Genomic DNA, 23,791 nt, shown 5'->3' on the forward strand with positions numbered 1-23,791 from the left:
ACTCACTACTCTGCCCTCTGCACTCACTACTCTGCACTCCCTACTCTGCACTCACTACTCTGCACTCACTACTCTGCACTCACTACTCTGCACTCACTACTCACTACTCTGCAGTCACTACTCTGCACTCACTACTCTGTACTCACTACTCTGCACTCACTACTCTGCACTCACTACTCACTACTCTGCACTCACTACTCACTACTCTGCACTCACTACTCTGCACTCACTACTCACTACTCTGCAGTCACTACTCTGCACTCACTACTCTGTACTCACTACTCTGCACTCACTACTCTGTACTCACTACTCTGCACTCACTACTCTGCACTCACTACTCACTACTCTGCACTCACTACTCACTACTCTGCACTCACTACTCTGCACTCACTACTCACTACTCTGCACTCACTACTCAGCACTTACTACTCACTAATCTGCACTCACTACTCACTACTCTGCACTCACTACTCTGCACTCACTACTCTGCACTCACTACTCTGCACTCACTACTCTGCACTCACTACTCTGCACTCACTACTCTGCACTCACTACTCTGCACTCACTACTCACTACTCTGCACTCACTACTCACTACTCTGCACTCACTACTCTGCACTCACTACTCACTACTCTGCACTCACTACTCAGCACTTACTACTCACTACTCTGCACTCACTACTCACTACTCTGCACTCACTACTCTGCACTCACTACTCTGCACTCACTACTCACCACTCACTACTCTGCACTCACTACTCACCACTCACTACTCTGCATTCACTACTCACTACTCTGCACTCACTACTCACTACTCTGCACTCACTACTCTGCACTCACTACTCTGCACTCACTACTCACCACTCACTACTCTGCATTCACTACTCACTACTCTGCACTCACTACTCACTACTCTGCACTCACTACTCTGCACTCACTACTCTGCACTCACTACTCACTACTCTGCCCTCTGCACTCACTACTCTGCACTCCCTACTCACTACTCTGCACTCACTACTCTGCACTCACTACTCACTACTTTGCACTCACTACTCTGCACTCACTACTCTGCACTCACTACTCTGCACTCACTACTCACTACTCTGCACTCACTACTCTGCACTCACTACTCACTACTCTGCACTCACTACTCTGCACTCACTACTCACTACTCTGCACTCACTACTCAGCACTTACTACTCACTACTCTGCACTCACTACTCTGCACTCACTACTCTGCACTCACTACTCTGCACTCACTACTCACTACTCTGCACTCACTACTCACTACTCTGCACTCACTACTCACTACTCTGCACTCACTACTCTGCACTCACTAGTCTGCACTCACTAGTCTGCACTCACTACTCACCACTCTGCACTCACTACTCACTACTCTGCACTCACTACTCTGCACTCACTACTCACTACTCTGCACTCACTACTCTGCACTCTACTCACTACTCTGCACTCTGCACTCACTACTCTGCACTCTACTCACTACTCTGCACTCTGCACTCACTACTCTGCACTCACTACTCACTACTCTGCACTCACTACTCACTACTCTGCACTCACTACTCACTACTCTGCACTCACTACTCTGCACTCACTACTCTGCACTCACTACTCTGCACTCACTACTCACTACTCTGCACTCACTACTCACTACTCTGCACTCACTACTCTGCACTCACTACTCTGCACTCACTACTCTGCACTCACTACTCACTACTCTGCACTCACTACTCTGCACTCACTACTCTGCACTCACTACTCTGCACTCACTACTCTGCACTCACTACTCTGCACTCACTACTCACTACTCTGCCCTCTGCACTCACTACTCTGCACTCCCTACTCTGCACTCACTACTCTGCACTCACTACTCTGCACTCACTACTCTGCACTCACTACTCACTACTCTGCAGTCACTACTCTGCACTCACTACTCTGTACTCACTACTCTGCACTCACTACTCTGCACTCACTACTCACTACTCTGCACTCACTACTCACTACTCTGCACTCACTACTCTGCACTCACTACTCACTACTCTGCAGTCACTACTCTGCACTCACTACTCTGTACTCACTACTCTGCACTCACTACTCTGTACTCACTACTCTGCACTCACTACTCTGCACTCACTACTCACTACTCTGCACTCACTACTCACTACTCTGCACTCACTACTCTGCACTCACTACTCACTACTCTGCACTCACTACTCAGCACTTACTACTCACTAATCTGCACTCACTACTCACTACTCTGCACTCACTACTCTGCACTCACTACTCTGCACTCACTACTCTGCACTCACTACTCTGCACTCACTACTCTGCACTCACTACTCTGCACTCACTACTCACTACTCTGCACTCACTACTCACTACTCTGCACTCACTACTCTGCACTCACTACTCACTACTCTGCACTCACTACTCAGCACTTACTACTCACTACTCTGCACTCACTACTCACTACTCTGCACTCACTACTCTGCACTCACTACTCTGCACTCACTACTCTGCACTCACTACTCTGCACTCACTACTCTGCACTCACTACTCTGCACTCACTACTCTGCACTCACTACTCACTACTCTGCAGTCACTACTCTGCACTCTGCACTCACTACTCTGCACTCACTACTCTGCACTCACTACTCACTACTCACTACTCTGCACTCACTACTCACTACTCTGCACTCACTACTCACTACTCTGCACTCACTACTCACTACTCTGCACTCACTACTCTGCACTCACTACTCTGCACTCACTACTCACTACTCTGCACTCACTACTCACTACTCTGCACTCACTACTCCGCACTCACTACTCTGCACTCACTACTCACTACTCTGCACTCTGCACTCACTACTCTGCACTCACTACTCTGCACCTCTGCACTCACTACTCACTACTCTGCACTCACTACTCTGCACTCACTACTCACTACTCTGCACTCACTACTCTGCACTCACTACTCTGCACTCACTACTCTGCACTCACTACTCACTACTCTGCACTCACTACTCACTACTCTGCACTCACTACTCTGCACTCTGCACTCACTACTCTGCACTCACTACTCACTACTCACTACTCTGCACTCACTACTCCCTACTCTGCACTCACTACTCTGCACTCACTACTCTGCACTCACTACTCTGCACTCACTACTCTGTACTCACTACTCTGCACTCACTACTCACTACTCTGCACTCACTACTCACTACTCTGCACTCACTACTCTGCACTCACTACTCTGCACTCACTACTCACTACTCTGCACTCTGCACTCACTACTCTGCACTCACTACTCTGCACTCACTACTCACTACTCTGCACTCACTACTCTGCACTCACTACTCACTACTCTGCACTCACTACTCTGCACTCACTACTCTGCACTCACTACTCACTACTCTGCACTCACTACTCACTACTCTGCACTCACTACTCACTACTCTGCAGTCACTACTCACTACTCTGCACTCACTACTCACTACTCTGCACTCACTACTCTGCACTCACTAGTCTGCACTCACTAGTCTGCACTCACTACTCACTACTCTGCACTCACTACTCTGCACTCACTACTCACTACTCTGCACTCACTACTCACTACTCTGCACTCACTACTCTGCACTCACTACTCTGCACTCACTACTCTGCACTCACTACTCTGCACTCTGCACTCACTACTCGGCACTTACTACTCACTACTCGGCACTTACTACTCACTACTCTGCACTCACTACTCACTACTCTGCACTCACTACTCTGCACTCACTACTCTGCACTCACTACTCTGCACTCACTACTCTGCACTCACTACTCTGCACTCACTACTCACTACTCTGCACTACTACTCACTACTCTGCACTCACTACACACTACTCTGCACTACTACTCACTACTCTGCACTCACTACTCTGCACTCTGCACTCACTACTCTGCACTCACTACTCTGCACTCACTACTCACTACTCTGCACTCACTACTCTGCACTCACTACTCTGCACTCACTACTCACTACTCTGCACTCACTACTCTGCACTCATTACTCACTACTCTGCACTCACTACTATGCACTCACTACTCACTACTCTGCACTCACTACTCTGCACTCACTACTCACTACTCTGCACTCACTACTCTGCACTCACTACTCTGCACTCACTACTCTGCACTCACTACTCTGCACTCACTACTCGGCACTCACTACTCACTACTCACTACTCTGCACTCACTACTCACTACTCACTACTCACTACTCTGCACTCACTACTCACCACTCACTACTCTGCACTCACTACTCTGCACTCACTACTCACTACTCTGCACTCACTACTCACTACTCTGCACTCACTACTCACTACTCTGCACTCACTACTCTGCACTCACTACTCTGCACTCACTACTCACTACTCTGCACTCACTACTCACTACTCTGCACTCACTACTCTGCACTCACTACTCTGCACTCACTACTCTGCACTCACTACTCACTACTCTGCACTCTGCACTCACTACTCTGCACTCACTACTCACTACTCTGCACTCACTACTCTGCACTCACTACTCTGCACTCACGACTCACTACTCTGCACTCTGCACTCACTACTCTGCACTCACTACTCACTACTCTGCACTCACTACTAACTACTCTGCACTCACTACTCACTACTCTGCACTCACTACTCACTACTCTGCACTCACTACTCACTACTCTGCACTCACTACTCTGCACTCACTACTCTGCACTCACTACTCACTACTCACTACTCACTACTCTGCACTCACTACTCACTACTCTGCACTCACTACTCACTACTCTGCACTCACTACTCTGCACTCACTACTCTGCACTCACTACTCTGCAAAGCGCGTCCACATACCCTAAGCGGCTTGTGCACCTGTCTGTCGCCCTTGGGAGGCATTTTAGAGATGTTGCCCTGTAGTAAAAAAATAATACTTGTACTTTGAAATGCAAAACATGAACCCCTTTATTAAATAGTCTTGCTTAAACCTTTGACTGCCATATAGCATTTACCTCTATAATGAGCCATTGAAGCCAGGGAACCCTCCTGATACTTACATACCTTAAAAATATTATTAAGCCCCTAAGTCTTGCACCATTTCTTTTATCCATCTTACCCCAATGGATGAAAAAGTTTTTGTTGTGATGTTGGTGGGACACCGGAGTGAACTTTGAAACCGAAAACCAGAGAAAAGGCTGGGCGACCTTGTGGTACAACTGCAGGCCATCCGCTTGCAGAACGTAGTCTTTTACTGAATTAAAACGATCGCCAGATAAAAGTAACCAGTGTCCACGGACGTGATCTGTCGCTAGGAAGAAACAAAGCACGACGCCAATAATTCTACTTTATCACTCCCCACCCCACCCCCACCCCCCGCCCCCCTTACAACTGGGAGTTTCAATAAATAAAGTTCACGCGCAAAGCTTTTATTCTGCAGGTTGCCACGCGTTTTGAATCGAATGTACGAATGACCTTCAGGCAATAACAGCACTTCAACAGCATAGCTCCAGCCAGCAATCAAAATACTGAACTATTATTAACAATCGCATCGTGCTGGAGATCCTATGTCTCTTGTGTGTTGGAATTACAAAGCTCTTTATATTGCGCGTGCAGGTCATCTTCCCAGGGGGAGGCGGGTTCAACTCCAAAAACAAATGTATTTTATGTACCGGTCACCTTGCAAAGGAGCAAGCCTGTAATAACCATAAACTCACCCTGCGTGCTACATTCGTGTTGCCCGTTCTATCCTGTGCAAGGGGAAATAAAGTTTGAAAATACAACAGCTTGCTAAGAATCACGCCCCCACCATCACGAGAAAACACACTAGAAAAATATAAAATAACTCTTACTGCCCCCGGAATTCCGCCGCGGCCGCACCGGAAGTCAGGCAAGGTCGCCTGTGACGGGGGCGGAGCCGCGTCCGGACCGGAAGAGGAGGCAGGCGGAGGAAATGCGTCGAGCGGCCCGGGGCTCCTGCGAGCGGTGAAGAGCCCCGGGGCCGACAACAGGACGTTGCACACGTGTTGCGGGGCTCCCTTGACCAACGTGGAGTCCCGGGAAAGGAGCTACCAAGAGCCGCAGCGTCAACTCTCCCTGCCCGAGCGGAGTCCCCCAGATTGCCACAGTAAGTTAAAGGGGAGGGGAGAGGGGGGGGGGGCGGTGCACTTGTGTGTGTGTGTGTGTGTGTGTGTGTGTGTGTGTGTGTGTGCGCGCGTGTGCGTGTGTGTTTGAGTGGGGGGGGTTCTGTATGTATGTGCGTGCGTGTGCGCTTCTGTGTGTGTTTCTAAGTATGCGCATGCGTGTGTTGTGTGGGAGCTTCGCGCAGAGCTCATACTTGTGCGCGTGCCAGTTTAGAATCGCCTGCGCGCGGCCAGGAGTGTCTCCTGGGAAGCACACTCGCCGACAAAAGGTTCTTGGCGGAGACGCGCTTCTGCGCGGCTAGCCGAGACCAAAAAAAAAGGATATATAGAGGAGGCCTGCACAAGGGAACAAGATTGTTAAGACTGGGAAAGGATAAACACTCATTATGTGATTTAGCATTCATAATAACTAACACCCAGGCTGGACATGCAAGACATATACATAACAACATTAACAATATAGGGAATGAGGGGTAAAGCACTCCGAAGATTCACACAGTAAGATTGAAGATCAGTAAGTTCCTCACCCACAATTGCTGTTACAGATGCTGAAGGCAAATTCCCACATATAGGATATACATGCAAAGACAGGGTCTGTGGAGCAAATATTTATAGTGATGTTATAAATCAATAACAATACTGTCAGTAGACAAGAAACTCCACCTAGGCTGTCTGTTGTGTCTATGGATCCTGGCGATCATACAAGAACACACAAGGCTGTAACAGCAAGGGCGCAGAACTAAATACACAGCCATAATAGACAAGGAGCTAACAAGGAAGAGTGCTAATAGGAAAGAAGGGAAAACAAAGGGCACACTTGGCAAAAGGTAAGAAACAAAACCCACAAGGATCCTGAAAGCTAAGACTACAGAAACAGGAACATAGCAAGGTAGAAACTGGAACAAAAGAATAATGGAAAAAAGGCAGGAACTGGTAAAAGTTAGATTCAGGAGACAGACTACAAGGGTGCACTAAATCGTACTTGTAGCAAAGTAGGATCTGCTTATTATGATTACCCACACTTTTTGATTGAGGTTACACTGTTTTTGACATTGTGTATGAGTGTGGTCTTGAGGCGGAAGCCAGGACCTGGTGTGTGCGTGTGGCAAGTAATCTCTGCTACTTTTAACCTGCACTTATCGCCAATTTATGGTGGCACTCAAATCATTTTTAAAATAAGTAGTCAGACCTGAAATTTTAATTTGCACAATACCTTGGCTTTTTTGGGCGCTGACCTGCAATAGCGCATCATTTTCGCCACCTTTTGTTTCACCGGACTGCCCCCGCAGACGACTAGGTACTGCCTGGGGTCTGGAATACCATCCGCCATCTTGGGTGAGGATTAGGGCGAGCAGACTAGTGCTCGGCCCATCCCGCCCTCGATAGCATAAAAGCCCAGAATAAGCTTGTAGCACTCGATTGACATTGTGTATGAGTGTGGTCTTGAGGCGGAAGCCGGGACCTGGTGTGTGCGTGTGGCAAGTAATCTCTGCTACTTTTAACCTGCACTTATCGCTGATTTATGGTGGCACTCACATCATTTTTAAAATAAGTAGTCAGACCTGAAATGTTAATTTGCACAATACCGTGGCTTTTTTGGGCGCTGACCCGCAATAGCGCATCATTTTCGCCACCTTTTGTATCACCGGACTGCCCCTTCGCAGACGACTAGGTACTGCCTGGGGTCTGGAATACGATCCGCCATCTTGGGTGAGGATTAGGGCGTGCAGACTAGTGCTCGGCCCCACCTGCCCTCGATAGCATAAAATGGACCCCTGATCTAGGAAGTGCAGAGGATGAGCGCAGTGGGCGTGCCGGCGGCGCGCCGAAGGCGCGCCAAAGGCGAGGCTGTCTGCGCCCGGCCACGCCCGGCCAGGACCAGGGACCACAACCCCTGCCTCATTAACCAGCGACAAGTCAGGTATACCCAGACTGACTTACTCTAGAGGTAACCATAGGACCCTTAACTCTAAAGTCCCACACGGTCACATGCGATGCGCCAAAGCGGAGCCCGCTAACACCATGGGCCCCTTCGCCTGTCGGATTTGCAGGTGGGATAGCCATTCCATAGATCGCTCAGCACACAGACACTCCCCTAACCTCGATATTTCCTGCATATACCTCAATACAAGATCTCTTCCCAAGCATTCTATTGAACTCTGGGACACTCTATATCAAATCAAACCTGATTTAGTATTCCTCAAGGAGACCTGGCTTGACACCCATAGTACCCCAGATATTGCAGCAGCACTTCCCATTGGGTATAAAATCTTAAATCTTAACAGATTAAACAAGAAGGGAGGTGGGGTGGCTATACTATTTAAATAAACTTTCACCTGTATTCAAGAAATACCGATACAAGAAAGCAAACACGAAGTTATGATTTTTTTCAGTCTCCTTAGATACCCACTTACTGTTGGGAGTTGCAATCATTTATAACCCTCTGGGTAGCACAGTAGATTTTAGCACTCAGCTCCTCGCCCAAATTCTTCCAGCCTGTCTAAAACACAAAAACGTTTTAGTATTAGGTGATTTTAATATCCACTATGAATCATGTACCAATCCACTTGCTAAACATCTAGCAGACAATATGGAAATGCTGCAATTAACACAAAAAAGTTAATCAATCCACACACAGTGCGGGACACAGGTTGGATCTGATCTTCACGAACATAGAAAAAACCACCATCAATAATATAATGCCCTTGACATGGACTGACCATTACAGGATTGACTTCACTATCACTCTACCCATTAAAAATACGAGACCAACTGTACAGACCTTAGCCACAGCTAGAAATTGGAAGAAATTCTCGGTAGAGACATTCCAGCAGCATTTTCACTATAATATTGATCTGGGATCCTCCACTGAGCAGGAAATACTCCACCTGCAAAAAAGCATCGGGAATGCACTTGAACATTGCTCAACAAATGGTACCAGCCACAACTCTAGACGAACACTGTCAAAGAAATGGTATGCCCCAGACTTAAAGACTCTAAAAAGAAGATGTACCACACTGGAACACAAATGGAGGCTAAGCAAAACCATGGACTCTAGACTAGTCTACAAAAGAGAGCTGAAAAATTATAATGCAGCCATAAGAAAGGCAAAAAAAGACTATTTTTCCCAGCAGATATCTGCAAACAGACATTCTTCCAAAGAGCTCTTTAAAATCGTTAGAGAACTCTGTAACCCCCCAGTCTTACATCTAGCCTAACTCCCACACAAGGGGGGTATAATAAATTAAGTAATTTCTTCTGCGAAAAAATAGATAAAATCTACACGTCTTTTTCAAATAATAATCAAGAACAGGCTGAGCATCACTTAGACTTGAAATCCACCGCATCAGTCAGCTGTTCAATTTTTGGCCCTTTTGCAGAGGAGGAAGTGAGAAAAATGATGTTGGAAACTAAATCAGGATCCTCATTGGACCCATGTCCACATCATATTTTTTTGCAACTAACATCTTTAATTAGTCCAATAGTGACGCAAGTTTTAAATCTGTCACTTGACCGAGCTGAATTTCCAGCTACATGGAAAAAAAGCAGTAGTCACTCCCCTACTAAAAAAAGCTGGTGCCGATATAAATAATCCAACCAACTATCGACCCATCTCACAGCTACCATATCTTTCAAAAGTGCTGGAGAAACTGGTAAATAAACAGCTATCTGACTTTTTGGAAACTAATAACCTGCTGGATGCTTCACAAACGGGTTTTAGGGCCAACAACAGCACCGAAACAACACTCCTGGCAGTGCTGGATGACATAAGAACACAGGTTGATGAGGGTAAAACGGTCGCCCTGATACTTTTAGACCTATCAGCGGCATTTGATACTGTATCCCACAACCTTCTACTAAGAATGCTAGCCGCAAAAGGCATACAGGGAAAAGCCCTGTATTGGCTGGAATCCTTCCTGTCTGAAAGATCACAATCGGTCCGGCTAGGCAATTTTACTTCCACCCCTCGAAAGATCAAATAAGGAGTACCACAAGGGGCGTCATTAAGTCCGACATTATTTAATGTCTATGTATCATCCTTAGCAAATATCGGGAAAAAGTGGGGCATTAGCATCTGCTCATACGCAGATGATACGCAACTAATGGTTGCCCTCAACGGTGAAGAGGACTCCAAAAACAGACGGCTCAGTTGCCTTACTGAGCTATCTAATTGGATGTACAGCCACTGCCTGAAATTAAATGCCTATAAATCGGAGATCCTCCTGTTTGGTGGATCCCAACAGCTCTGGATTAACACCTGGTGGCCCAATAATCTCGGTACAGCCCCTAAACCGACCCAGATTGCTAGAAACCTGGGTGTCCAAATTGACAACGTACTGTCGATGAAAAATCATGTAACAACAATTTGCGGTAAAAGCTTTGCGTTATTAAAAATGTTAAGACAGGTCTTCCCATGGATTCCCGTGGAATGTAGAAAGATATTAGTCCAGTCACTGCTAATGAGTAGACTCGACTACGGGAATTCCCTATTTGTTGGCATGGCGGACTATTTATTCTCAAAGCTACAGCTTGTTCAGAATGCGGCAGCAAAAGCGGTCTGCAACAAAAAAAAGTATGACTCTGCTAAAAGCTGTCTGAGAGCCTTGCATTGGCTCCCAATGAGGCAAAGAGCTTCCTTCAAAATGCTATGCATCACCCACAGAGTGCTGCATAATACTGGCCCGAGCATCCTAAATAACAGGATCAATTTCTACGTACCAAACCGAAACCTTCGCTCCCAATCCATTGCAAGAGCCGCCACTACGCGAACAAAGAGAGTTAGGATGGGTGGTCGTGCCTTTTCACATCGCGCTGCAAATATGTGGAAGGATCTGCCAACAGATATAAGACTCACAGACTGCTACCTTACTTTTAGGAAAAAACTCAAAACTTTACTATTCCCCAAAGCAGACTAAATTTACCAGTCATTCGTGCTACCTCACTGTACACCTTTCAATCTCAGCGCTGTGATATCCTTTTGGGATAAATGTTGCGCTTTATAAGCACTATTTACATTAACAACACTAGTCTGACTGGGATCCTGCTAATCAGGACCCCAGTCTATCTGCTTTCTCCCTAAAACGTTAGGTCATGTACTTAGGTACACTACAGATTGGATACTGGGGTACCCTTGTCAGTCCCTAGTATATGGTACACATGTACCCAAGGCATAGGTACCCCGGAGGCCTCCCATGGGCTATAGCATGTATTATGCCACCCATGAGAGACCATGCAAAAGGGAACTACAAGCCTGCCATTGCAGCCTGTGTAAGATGGTGCATGTACCACTTACCTTAGATATAGGTTTACTATATCTTTAGGTCACTACACTTAAAACCTATATCACCCCGGTAGCAGGCCTTGACAATCCTTGAAGGTAGGGTGCTGGGTTTTACGTGAGAGGGTGCCCCTGCATGTGCAGAGCACTCCTACAGCCATTCTCCTGGATTGTCGGTGACGCAGCCAGACATATAGGTAGAAATGCATTAAATGCTCGTGTAAAATGCAATCTCGAAAATGGCTGCAATATACCATATTGTGTTTGGTATCAAACACCTTGGAATCATAAGTGGGAGCTATGATTCCACCCTTCAGAAGCAAGCTTTGTGGGGTCCCTGGTCTTCCCAGTACGAGCCTTCTCAACCCGGATAGCACAAAACGGTTGCTGCCGACCAGAGACACATTTCTGCCCTCCTGCTGCTCCAGAGGAAGGCAGCACAAAAGGTATCCTCTCACAGGGAGGTTTGACCACCTCCCAGACAGGATTTAGTGTATTGAAGCTGGGTGGGTGCACTTCCAAAGTGCCTAAAAGTCTGCGTAAGGGGCACATTTGGTGTCCCTGTGCATAGTCCAGTTGAAACCAGTCCTGGAAGCCGTTGGCTCCTGCTCTGGCGCGCAACTGGACAAAGGACATGGGAGTAACCTCCCCTCTGTCCTGACCTTCCCCTGGGAGGGTCTCCTTAATCTGTCCAACCCTCTCCCGTGCGTACAAAAGGGCTTACCTTGCTGTAGGCCCCAAGATTCGATAAGGACAAGATTGTGATCAAGAAACCACTGACCTTTGACCGTCTTGACACTCTGGACTTTGGCTGGACCAGACTTCATCTCCCTCTCCGTCCAAAGCATTGCCTGTGCCTGTGCACCATACAGGCTCCTTCCAGGACCTGTGGAGCATCAAGGACAACTGAAGTATCTCCCTTGGGGTGAAGGAATCACTCCCCTGCTTTGCAGGCAATGTAATGCAACTAACCGGGCTGCTGATCCTGAGCTCCTTCGGACTCTGAAGGTACCAGCATCACAGAAGGTGGGTCCTCAACGTTCCTTGAGGTCGAGCTGCCCTCTCACCAAGTGTGAGGACAGTATCCCTCGTGGGGACAGCATAACCCAAACCCTGTGCACCGCGTACTTTTGCAAGATGATATGCTTGATGGCGTTCTTCAACTAATTGCATTGGGCTATCGATAGCCCCAACCTCTGGGCACATTTCGTACAAAGGACTTCGGCCTCCTTGCACTCTGTGCCCTGCAAGCTGTGACTTTGTGAAACTGCTAGAGGTCCCCTCGCGACTCCTGTGCCTTTGGCCTGCTGGTCCACTTGAGGGACAACACTGCTTTTCATGGGCTCACCTGGTTGCTCCAGGCCTGCCCTGACTCCCCTTGCTGTGGCAAGTCCCTTCGTCAATGAAGGGTCAGACTGTAACCTTCTTTGGCCTTCTTCGTGGGTTGCCGTTGCCAAGGCTTGTTGGTGCTACCGTCAGACACCGACCCCTCAGCACTCTACATCCTTCGTGGGACAGCTCGTATCAGGCTCCTGGCCGTCCTCGATGTCTCCTGGTCCCTGCAGCTGTACAGTCACGGTCTCTATCTTCACACCTGGATCACACGACATCGGTGGGCATTTGTCTACCGACCCCCTGGTCACTCTTGAGTGACCCAGACTCTGTCCCCTCTGTTTTCAGGTTCCTTCCATGAAGAATCCACCTGTGGGTTCCACCAGACACTTTTCTTCTTTCCAGCAGTGGCATTTCTTTGAAGACTCCCGTTGAGAACAAAAGCGATTTCCGACACCACTTCAGCCTTGTGCACCTGGCTTCCCTGGGATAGGTAACTCTGGTACTTCGGTATCCACAGTTGGGGTGGCTCTCCAACCTTCTATATTCCAGGGTTTCCTTGTAATCCAGTCCTTAAACTGTAAAATTGCAACTGCGACTCTCCCTTTGAATTGAACGTAGCACACGGTCGTGTTCACACACTGCACCCATCCTCCGTGGGTTCCCTCCTTACTCACCTTGGGGTCCGAGCGATTTTACATCCTCTAGACACGGTCTTGACTCGAGTCGTGGTTCTTATACGACTATATTAGTATATGGTTTTGTCTCCCCGGGAGCCCACTGTATATTAGTGCTACTTACGATTGTTTCTGTGCTACAGTAATGTGTGCTTTGTGTGTATCTGCATGTAGCAGATATTGTGAGGTATTTAGGGTGTGTTATAATATTAAATACATATTTCATTTAACCAATACTATAAGGTTGCATTCTGGTAAAACAAGCTGCTTAACATTCCTTCAAGACTAAGCCTGAAAGCTGCTCTCCAAGGCTACCACTTGGATAGCTTTCTAAGGTTATCTTTGACCTCTTAAATCACCATAAGGGTTGTTTGGACTGGTGCAAAGTGCCCATTTTAACTAGTGGACATCATATACCAGGCCAACTTCTCACAGTACTGGTTCACGAATCAAGGTAGCACTGAAGGCAGTGCTAGCTCGAGGACCAAGGAATTAGCTCTAGCTCAGAAACCAAGGAATCAAGGTATGGGAAAAGAAAGAGCACACTTGGCAGAAAACTGGTAACAAACATAAAAGGGAGTTAGAAGCAAGACAGTAGGAATAGTAAGACAGAAAACTAGGAACTAGAACAAGGGTAATGGGAAGAAAAGCAGGGACTGGGAAAAGGGAAACACAGGTAGATGTGTCAAGGGTGCACTAAACAGTACTAGTTCAGCAATCAAGGAAACAAGGAATAACTAAGGCTCAGGTGTCAAGGTAGCACTGAAGGCAATGCCAGTTCCTGAACAAGGAATTAATTAATAACTATAGCTCAGGAATCATCACACTCCAAGGTCAAGGGGAGGTTCTTTAATTTTGAACAGAGAGGTCTCAATCAGTCACTGACCTTGGGGTGTGATGGTCCAACCTGCTAGTTCTGGATAGCTACAGAAACTGGAATCATAAAATACACAATAGGAAAAAAGACATGACGCCCTTAGGAAGCTCCAGGGTTACTGGCCGATAGGGGGCAAAACACGTGTTGGCTGTGCCACAAATATTTTGTTCCTGTCCTATTCTTTTCTGAATGATTCTGCAAGGTAAAGAGTCTCCTTTCAGGCAAAAACTGGATTCAAGGGGGTGCTGCTAAGCAGCCAACCGTAATGTCCCCACAGAGTTGAATCAGCTTCCCGTGAATCCAGGCCCATTGGGGCAGATACCATGACTGCACTGGCATGTATGATCCGACCAACATGCCCGGATGCTGTCGGCTGAAAGTCCGGTACCTGGCGGGGGTGAGAAGTGGAAAAAACAGATGCCCAGCGCCGTGGCCTAATTTGGGCCTGTATCTGAGCCATTATGGAGAGGCCGAAAAGCTAGCGAGCCCTGCCCGAATCCCAGAGGAGTACCTGAGAGCTGACGCAGACCGAGATATGTGCCCAGGGCTACAGTGTATACTGGAAAGGCTTACCTCTGTGGAGGATCGTTTGTGCTGAGGTGCCGCTGAGCGCCGGCTGAGACCTGCAAGACGAGGCGCTGCGGCGCAGCTCAGTACCAGGGGGCGGAGCAAAGCTGAAGTGCAAGCTGCTGGACGCCTGAGGAGCGCAGCTCAATGAGTTCAATGGCGCAGGTGCGGGCTGGCATCTGCTCTGTAAAATGTACAAGGGACACACTGGACCCACTGGACTGCATGGTGTAGTAAAAGCGAACAAGACTGTTGCTAGCCTTGCGAGCCCTCCATGCTAAGGTGAGAGCCACAGCAGGACTGGAATAGTAAACAAGTGTGAGACTAGGCTGCAGATAGAGTGCGAGGAAGATGTACTTGCGGCCGGGCAGAGGAGGCAAGAGACCAGAGCCCAGCCTGGCTCTGGCTACTACCGGCCAATACTCGTTAAAGCAGGAGTGGTGCAGTGGGCCCATAACTGTGAAACCATAGATGGGCGACAACGGAGGCCCCCAAGACAGTGGGTAACAACACTGCTGAATCAGGTGTGCCTGGCTAGACGGGCGTGTGGTCCCGAATGTCTAAGTGACAAGAGGGCGTGGTTCACAAAGATCCAAAACATCGAACACTGCCCTTTGACGCCATCAAGGAAAAAGGTATGCCACCTGGTGTTGAGGAGATTGAAGAATTCACTTCGGGGCTGGGTGTGGAAATGGCGCAAACTAGCACTGAAGCGCTCCTAACAGAACTGCGGAGTGGCTTCAGAGCGCTAGATGGCAGGCTTGACGCACTTGATAAAGGACTGGACAACATGCATGAGCTACTTGAGAGCCTCAAGAGAATACTAGACGTGGCAGAGAGCATAGTGTCACACCTAGAGGACGGTACTGTGCAAACTGCGAAAAGGGTTGAAAACCCCGATAAACAAGTCAAAACACTCGCTATGAAGAGAGAAGACCTGGAAGCAAGGGGCAGGAGAAATAACATACGCATCCTTGGAGTGCCTGAATCCACTAACAGCGGATGCCTGGATCAGTTTGTTTAGAGGCTGCTGACAGAACTGTTTGGCGCAGAATCCTTTACATCCACATTTGTCGTTCAGTGTGCACATCGGGCAATGGGGCTGTGCCCGAACCTGGGCCATCCGCCCCAGCCAATAATTGCAAGACTGCTGAACTTCAGAGATCGGGACGCTGCCCTGAGACTGGCGAGGAAAAAAAACATTAACTTGGAAGGGATCTGCAGTATCCTTATTCCCTGATTTTACCGTACTAGTGCAGTAAGTTCGAAGAAAATAAGCAGAGGTGAAAGCAGCACAACTTTGGATTATGGTACGGAATGATTTACCCTGCCAGGCTACAGGTGGATGTCAATGGGAAATTGCGCATGTTTGACAGCCCCACAGAGGTTCAAATGTTTGCTAAACGTTTGCAGAGGGTCAGCAACAAAGCCAACGAGGGTCATTAGGGGGGACAGGGGGGGGGGGTCGCAATCAGAAATTCATTTGAGTGCTAGCATGGATCTTTTCCTGACTGGTTAGCAGATAAAGAAGGGTGTGAAGGGCCTATGTGCCTGCACAACAAGAACATGATATTCCACTTCGTAGCTTGTAACTTATAAAGATGGTGTGTTTCAAAGGATGTGCATAAGTGCAGCTGCGGTGAAACAACATATAAACTTATGCTTCAAAAGGTGGGGGCTGACGTGGTGTTGCCACACCCCCAATGATCTTCACCTTACTGATATTTGTTCACCATGGTTGGCATAGGCAGGTTCTACAATGGTTTAGGTTAATATTTTGTGAATGTGCTAAGAGGACAGCCGCTCAGCATGGGTGGGGTGGAGAAAGGGTCTAGATAGTAGACAGGATATTTAATTACTTGCAGTGCAACAGTGGCAAATACTGCTTAGTTTTAGGGTGGCACTCTCAGGCACTACACACAGAGATGTCAGCTAACATAAAAGCATTTGCTGAGATAACGTTTATGTCTTGGAATATTAGGGAACTCAATAAGTCGAGCAAATGCAGGCAAGTCTCAAAATATATGAGCGGGCATGCGGCGGATGTGGTATTTTTGCAGGAGACACACTTGGCACCTACCCACCCATCCCCATTTTTACTCACCATGGGGAGGCGATAGATTTTTGGCCAACTATAGTTCATATTCGCGTGGGGTGGCTATTCGGATACGTAAACCATTGCCCTTTCAGCATTTAAGCAGTGATAAATCCGGAAGGACGATTTCTGTTGATATCAGTGCCGCTAGTGGGACACCGTATCTTTCTGGTTAATGTATATGCACCCAATATAGACAATCCTGATTTTGTTTGCACTTTTCAGACACAAATCGCATTACTAGACATGAACCATATCCAACGCGGGGAAACCTGACCATATTGCTGGATCCAGGGCTAGGCAGCACTGCGAAGAGCCCAGTCACTAAATTACAGTCTCGCACAGTTTTGGCAGAAATGTGCGATCAGTACACACTGCATGATGCGGGGCGCCAGCTGCACCCAACAGACCTAGGTTACACTCACCATACGGCTCAGTACAACACATGGACTAGACTAGATTATTGACTATTGTCATGAACACTGACACCCTGGTTACAGAGTGTCCAACATTTACCATGTATGCAATCTGATCATTCTCCTGTTACCCTGCCCATACGAATACCGGAAGCTGGGGGTATTGAGCAACAGTAGCGATTTCCAGAAATGGCATTGCTGGATGCAGTCTTTAGGGGCAAACTTAGGCAAGCGATAAACAAATACTTTGAGACTAATGAGGGGTCAGTCTCATCGCAGGCCAACCTGGGGGAGGCATTTAAAGCTTACATGCGAGGAATATGCCTCTTCAAAGGCGCAGGAACAATTACCAAATTAGAGGAACAGCTTTTGCTGCTGGACCAGAGGAAGGCTAACAAGGCAACCCCAGAGTATTTAACTAAAAGAGCGACCCTATTGGCAGAATAGCAGAAATCTGTGGAAAGAGGAGACCAATTTCTGGGTAGATATGCCACTGCTAGGCGGCACAGGGGCGAAAGAACAGGACGCACGCTAGTGCGACTGCTACAGCCACCGCATGGACAGTCTTACAGTCCCGAACTGCAAGGGCTAAAGGATGAATATATAGACGACACCCCTGGCATTAAACAAGAACTGCTAAGATACTACACTGACATGTACACTACAAGGCACTCGGGAAATAGTGAGGGAATCACAAACTACCTGTAGGAAATAGCAATAGTATGGCTTATATCAGCCCAGCAACAGTTTTTAAGGGAGCCCTTCACTGTAGAGGAGCTCAAACAAGCAATAAAAGCCATGGCTGGAAACAAGGCCCCGGCATCGGATAGGTTCACTGGAGCCTTCTAGAAGGCTTATAAAGAGCTATTGGTGCCACGCTTATTGGAAGTGTATGCGGTTACAGGAGGGAGTCTTCCCCCTAGGCTTCAGGAAGCTGTAATTGTTTTAATCCTTAAGCCTGGTAAGGATCCATTAAAATGCGGTTCCGACAGGCTACTGTCATTGTTAAATTTTGACATTAAAATACCTGCAAAAATGGTAGCGAGTAGGCTAGCGCTATTACTCGGGCAAATAATATCACCAGCATAATTGGGGGTTGTCCCACACAGATCCACTACACTGAATCTCTGTACATTTTTTGAGAATAGCGGCTGCAGTGCCGGCAGTGGCGCCACTACTAGATGAGGAAAAAACCTTTGATTCTCTCTAGTGGCCCTTTCTTTGGGGGGTGCTGCGTAAATTGGGATGCCCGATGGGGTTTATATCGCTGTTCACCCTACTCTATACCCAGCCTACTGCGCACATCTGAGTTAATGGCATGATCACCAGCTCTTTCACTATAGAGGCACTAGGCAGTGGTGTCCGTTGTCACCACCCCCCTTTTATTAGCAAAGGACGCCCTAGTGAAGCAGCTTCAGAAAAATCATCTACATAGAGGGCTGCAGTTTAATTTGGGATGACATCATACTCTGTCAGGCACCCTGCTGAAAACCAACCCGTCATTTAGTACATTAAATAACACCGTTCGGAGAATTATCGTGGCTATATAATAACTGGCAGAAGTCGGTGGTTTTCCCTCTGACGAGGTAAAGGACTGTGAATGCGCAGGATATACATTGACATGATGCGACTCAGAGGCTCGTTATTTAGGGATCATTCTGCATAGAGACAGAGACCAAATATTGAGGATAAACTATGGCCCAGTAATAGATACATTGGACACTAAAATAGATCAGCGGATCAGACTGCCGCTGTCAATGGCAGGTCGAATAGCCATAATAAAAATTGTTGTTCTACCCCAGCTGCTCTATCTTTTTAACAATATCTCCTTACCCCTCATTAATGCGTTTTTTTTGGCCTGACTGCGCAGGCAGCTGATGAGACTGGTCTGGGGTGGAAGGCAGCCTCGTGCCCATACGAACAAGCATTTACAATGCAATGGTCTCGGCATTATTAAAGGTAGAACTATTGGCATTGCTCATGACATTTTTTTTCTTTTTTTAAAAAAAACATAAATAAATGGCATTGTCACACACACAGACAGAGCCACGCACACACACACAGACAGAGCCACACACACAGACAGAGCCACGCACACACACACACAGACAGAGCCATGCACACACACACACAGACAGAGCCATGCACACACACACAGACAGAGCCACACACACACACAGACAGAGCCACGCACACACACACAGACAGAGCCACACACACAGACAGAGCCACGCACACACACACACAGACAGAGCCATGCACACACACACAGACAGAGCCACACACACAGAGCCACGCACACACAGAGCCGCGCACACACAGACAGAGCCACGCGCACACACAGATAGAGCCACGCGCACACACAGATAGAGCCACGCGCGCACACAGACAGAGCCACGCGCGCACACAGACAGAGCCACGCGCACACACATAGAGCCATGCGCACACACTCACACAGAGCCACGCGCACACACACACACATACAGAGCCACCCACACAGTCATTCACATAGAGCCAACCACACACACAGAGCCACCCACACACAGCCACCTACACAACACAGAGCCACCCACACATAGAGCCACCTACAAAAAAAACTACACACACAGACAGACAGAGCCACACACACAGACAGAGCCACATACACAGACACACGGACAGATGACACTGGGCTCACGTTCCTTACAGAAAGCAGATTGAGAGTACCAAAAGGGACGCATTAAGTTCTCAACGTCTTTTACTGATGATAAATTTGCACAAAGTTCTTCATAATCCCATAACTAGATCCTATAACACTATCCTGCATATCTCCATCCACTGACATCTCACTCCACAAGTCCATCATACTACTCTACAACCCATATCTCCCTATTTAGGACTACACCCCATATCTCCAGCCTATAACATTGTGCCCTAGATCGTCATCCAAAATCACTACACCATACAACTCCATCTTATAACATGACACCCTGTATCTCCACCCTGTAACACCAAACCCTAAATCTCCATTCCAAGACGCTGCACCCTATGTCTCCCTCATATAACATAAAAACTCATAACTACACCCAATATCTCCATTAATAGCACTGCACCTCAAACTTCCACCCTATAACACCCCAAAACAGCCACCCTATAGAACTTTACACCCTAAAGTAATCTTATAAAACACCTCCATATCGCCACCCTATAACACTGCACTCTATATCTCCATTTTACAATTCGTACCCAAAATCTCCATCCTGTAACCTAAACCCCAGCTCTCCATCCTGTCCTATCACTCCATCCCATAACTCCGTTTTATAACACTACCCACCCATACCATGTTAGGCCTCGTTTTATACCCACCCATACCATGTTAGGCCTTCCAAGTTTTTTCAAAATATATCAGAATATTACCCCACTTCCGACACTGATTGTTCTTTTTGGCTTTTTACAGTATTGTTGCCTGTTTTTTAATTAGACGTCATGAACGTAATGCATTTTCAATGAACTGCATATTGTACGACGTAGAATGACCCCCGAGGTTTGCAGGACCCCTGACCCAGGAAGTTGTTGGCCCGTTGCCCATGACCACGGTGAGTGACGAGTTAATGGAAGGGAGGTAAGGAGGTGCTGCTGGAACGGCCAGTGGGGTGCACCTTGGCTTGGTTTGGGGGGATTCGGGTAACCACTATGAATAAGGGGCCTATGGGAGGAGAGTTGGCCTTTCGAGAAGAAGGAGAGGCCCTTTGGCCGGGAGTTAGAGGCACATGGACACATTGAACGGAAGTCAGGGCTCATAGTTCGAGTTGGAGTGAAAGCCCATGGAAGAGGACCAAGGGGGTGGGAGAGGACAGTCCTGCAATGCGGGGTAGTGGTCACATTGCTTGTGATGGGGGGTGTGGATGGGGGCGGGGCAAGGGATGGAGGGTGAAGGACCTGTTAGATGAGAAAAAAAATCCCCAGGGAAAGTTGCGAGGAAGCCATGGGTTTGGGGCGGGGGCATTGGGCGATGAAAGAGTGTTTGGAGGGAAGGACACCTTTGAGGGGAGAGCGAGGGGCGCGTGGATTGAGAGCGTCTGGTCCCAGGGCACCAGTACCTGTTGTGACCAAGCAGCAGGTGAGCAGGGCGCCGAGCAGGAGCTTCATCTTTAGCAGGCTCTGGGTGACTGTCTGCCACGCGCGCTTCTCGCAGGGACACTGCTTGACCCTCGGGCCATACATGCCTTTTATAGCCCTGCCTCAGGCATAGGGACGGACATTGTCTGAGACATATGACACATGGGCGAGAGGTGCACGTGTCGCAGCAGGGGCAGGTGACTCGTGTTGCCCAGGGCAGTTCTTCGTTTGTTGTAGGTAGGGACTACACCAGGCCTGAGAAGGGCAGCATCTCAATTATGCAGCCAGGGTGCGTTCTTGGAAGGAGCCCGCATCGTGCAGGCCCCCAGCAGCTCTCTTCCATGGCACGCAGGAGCCCTCCATAGCTCACAGGCACCTGATTGTCATCAGCAACTGGCTCGAGGGAGTCTTATCGTAGGAGTCTTGTTGTCAGCGTGCATTTTCCTGAAAGGCGTTTAATTTTTAAGGCTGTTTTTTGGTATACGGGCAAAAAAAAAACACCACAAAAAAACACAAGTTTCTCGAACCTCGCTCTCACTTCTCGGGAAGGTACATTACAGGAGGAATAGACTGGGACCTCGGCGAGAGGGAGGGTGTGGGGGGCGGGACTTAAAAAAAGAGACAGAAACGCCCACGGATCGCATTAAGCCGGGGAAAAGAGTAATTGACACACATTTTGGACCTGTTTACAACCCTCAGAATTCACTGCTCTCTGCCTGCTTGGTCTACAGATGAAGGCCTTTTGTTTTACTTCGATCGAAGGGGGTACTTCATAATATCGCTCACAGTATAGACACATATAGCGCTTTTACGTTTCTCTTGGCGCTTAATTTACAAGGCTTTGTTGAAGAGGCCGCTTCTTCGTCAGCAGAATAGCTCGTTTGCGTCCTGCCTGTGCTGCTAGAGCTGCCGGCCTGTTTTTGTATGCAGCCTCTCAGATTTGCATGTATGCTAATGAGCCGTGATCCCTGCCACTTCCGCTGTGCTCGGCTGTGCGAGCTCCGTTCCTATAAATGCATATAGTCTGAGAGAGGGGGGCTCACATATATTACTCAACTGCTCTTTAAAATCACCACCGGGCACCCCAATCCAATCAAGGCGGGCCTGCCACCGCTGGCGTGGGCAGAACATGCGGTGACTTCACCTGGGCGTCCCGCTCACGCCCACACCCAGGGATGCGACGCCTCAATTTCTCCTCGTGGGTCTGGTTTCTTCAGACTGGCATCAACCCCCAGCGAGGAGGAGGCAGGAGAGTGAAGCAAAGGTTAGTCAGAGAGAGGCATGGCATGGGTGGAGGGAAAGCTGCCACACACACCCCACTGGCAGCCCTCAAGCACGCTCGTGAGCAGAGCCAGCCTCCACCACAAGGTAAGTGAGGGGTGACAACCCAGGAACACAAACACAGGCACCCTTCTTCTGGACCGTGCGCGCGGAGGGACTTCAATTTGAAAAAAAATATTACAAATAACGATGACATAAAAAAAAACGCATTTTTGGTATTTAAGGATGGGGAGGTATTCCGATAACCATCTCACCAGAATGTGCAGTTTTTTTTTTTTAGTAGGGGTTTTAGGAAGGGGCAATTAAGGGGTGTCTCTTTTTAATTATCATTTGGCCCTCTCTTCGCTTCCTCCCTGCTAATGAGCAGTTCTTTTTTGGAAGAGGGAGAAAAGGCTGGCTCACGTGGTGCCCGGGAAGGCGTGCTCGGAGCGGCTCCCATGGCGTCCTCACAATGGCAGAGGATTTGGGGGAACAAAAGCCCCGGGAGCTTTGGGTTTCAGAACACGTTTCAGACTGCGGGCCTGTGAGACAAGGAGGCTCAGTTTATTAGCGTTGGTAAGAAGAAAAAAACGAGAGAGAAAAAACATACAACTAGGGGGGCGAGGGAGGAGGGCATGAGCAATTTTCGCTCAAAGTGTCTTTATTTCAGACCCACCCAGGCAGACGTAATCAAGGAGTGGAAAGGGAAAAAAATGCATGCCAAGGCGGAGGCCGGAAGGGGGAAAGCGAAGAGGTAGCAAAAGGTACATTACAGGAGGAATGGACTGGGACCTCGGCGAGAGGGAGGGTGTGGGGGGCGGGACTTAAAAAAAGAGACAGAATCGACCACGGATAGCATCAAGCCGGGGAAAAGAGTAATTGACACACATCTCTTACAATGGCTAGCCTCCATTTACGAAGCTAGCCAATGGAAGAGAGAGGCGGGTTAAAGCCCCACACAGTTGAAGTCATGAAATCTTCGGCTCCACCCCCCAC

At 48.2% G+C, this 23,791-nt stretch overlaps 1 protein-coding gene across 3 annotated transcripts in view; it reads right to left on the bottom strand.

Annotated features, from left to right (window-relative positions):
- The window catches only part of PAOX (polyamine oxidase), a 747,166-nt gene that overhangs the window by 709,105 nt on the left and 14,270 nt on the right, over positions 1 to 23,791 (bottom strand). The window contains exon 2 of one of the 3 annotated variants that reach the window (XM_086921853.1): positions 8,610 to 8,695. The exons of the other annotated variants lie outside the window; for them this stretch is intronic. The gene's annotated coding sequence lies outside the window, so the exon portion shown is untranslated. The remainder of the gene's footprint in view (positions 1 to 8,609; positions 8,696 to 23,791) is intronic. 3 annotated transcript variants of the gene reach the window in all.

This window comes from Lissotriton vulgaris, chromosome 5 (genome assembly GCF_964263255.1).
Source record: "Lissotriton vulgaris chromosome 5, aLisVul1.2, whole genome shotgun sequence".
Taxonomy (NCBI): Eukaryota; Metazoa; Chordata; class Amphibia; order Caudata; family Salamandridae; genus Lissotriton; species Lissotriton vulgaris.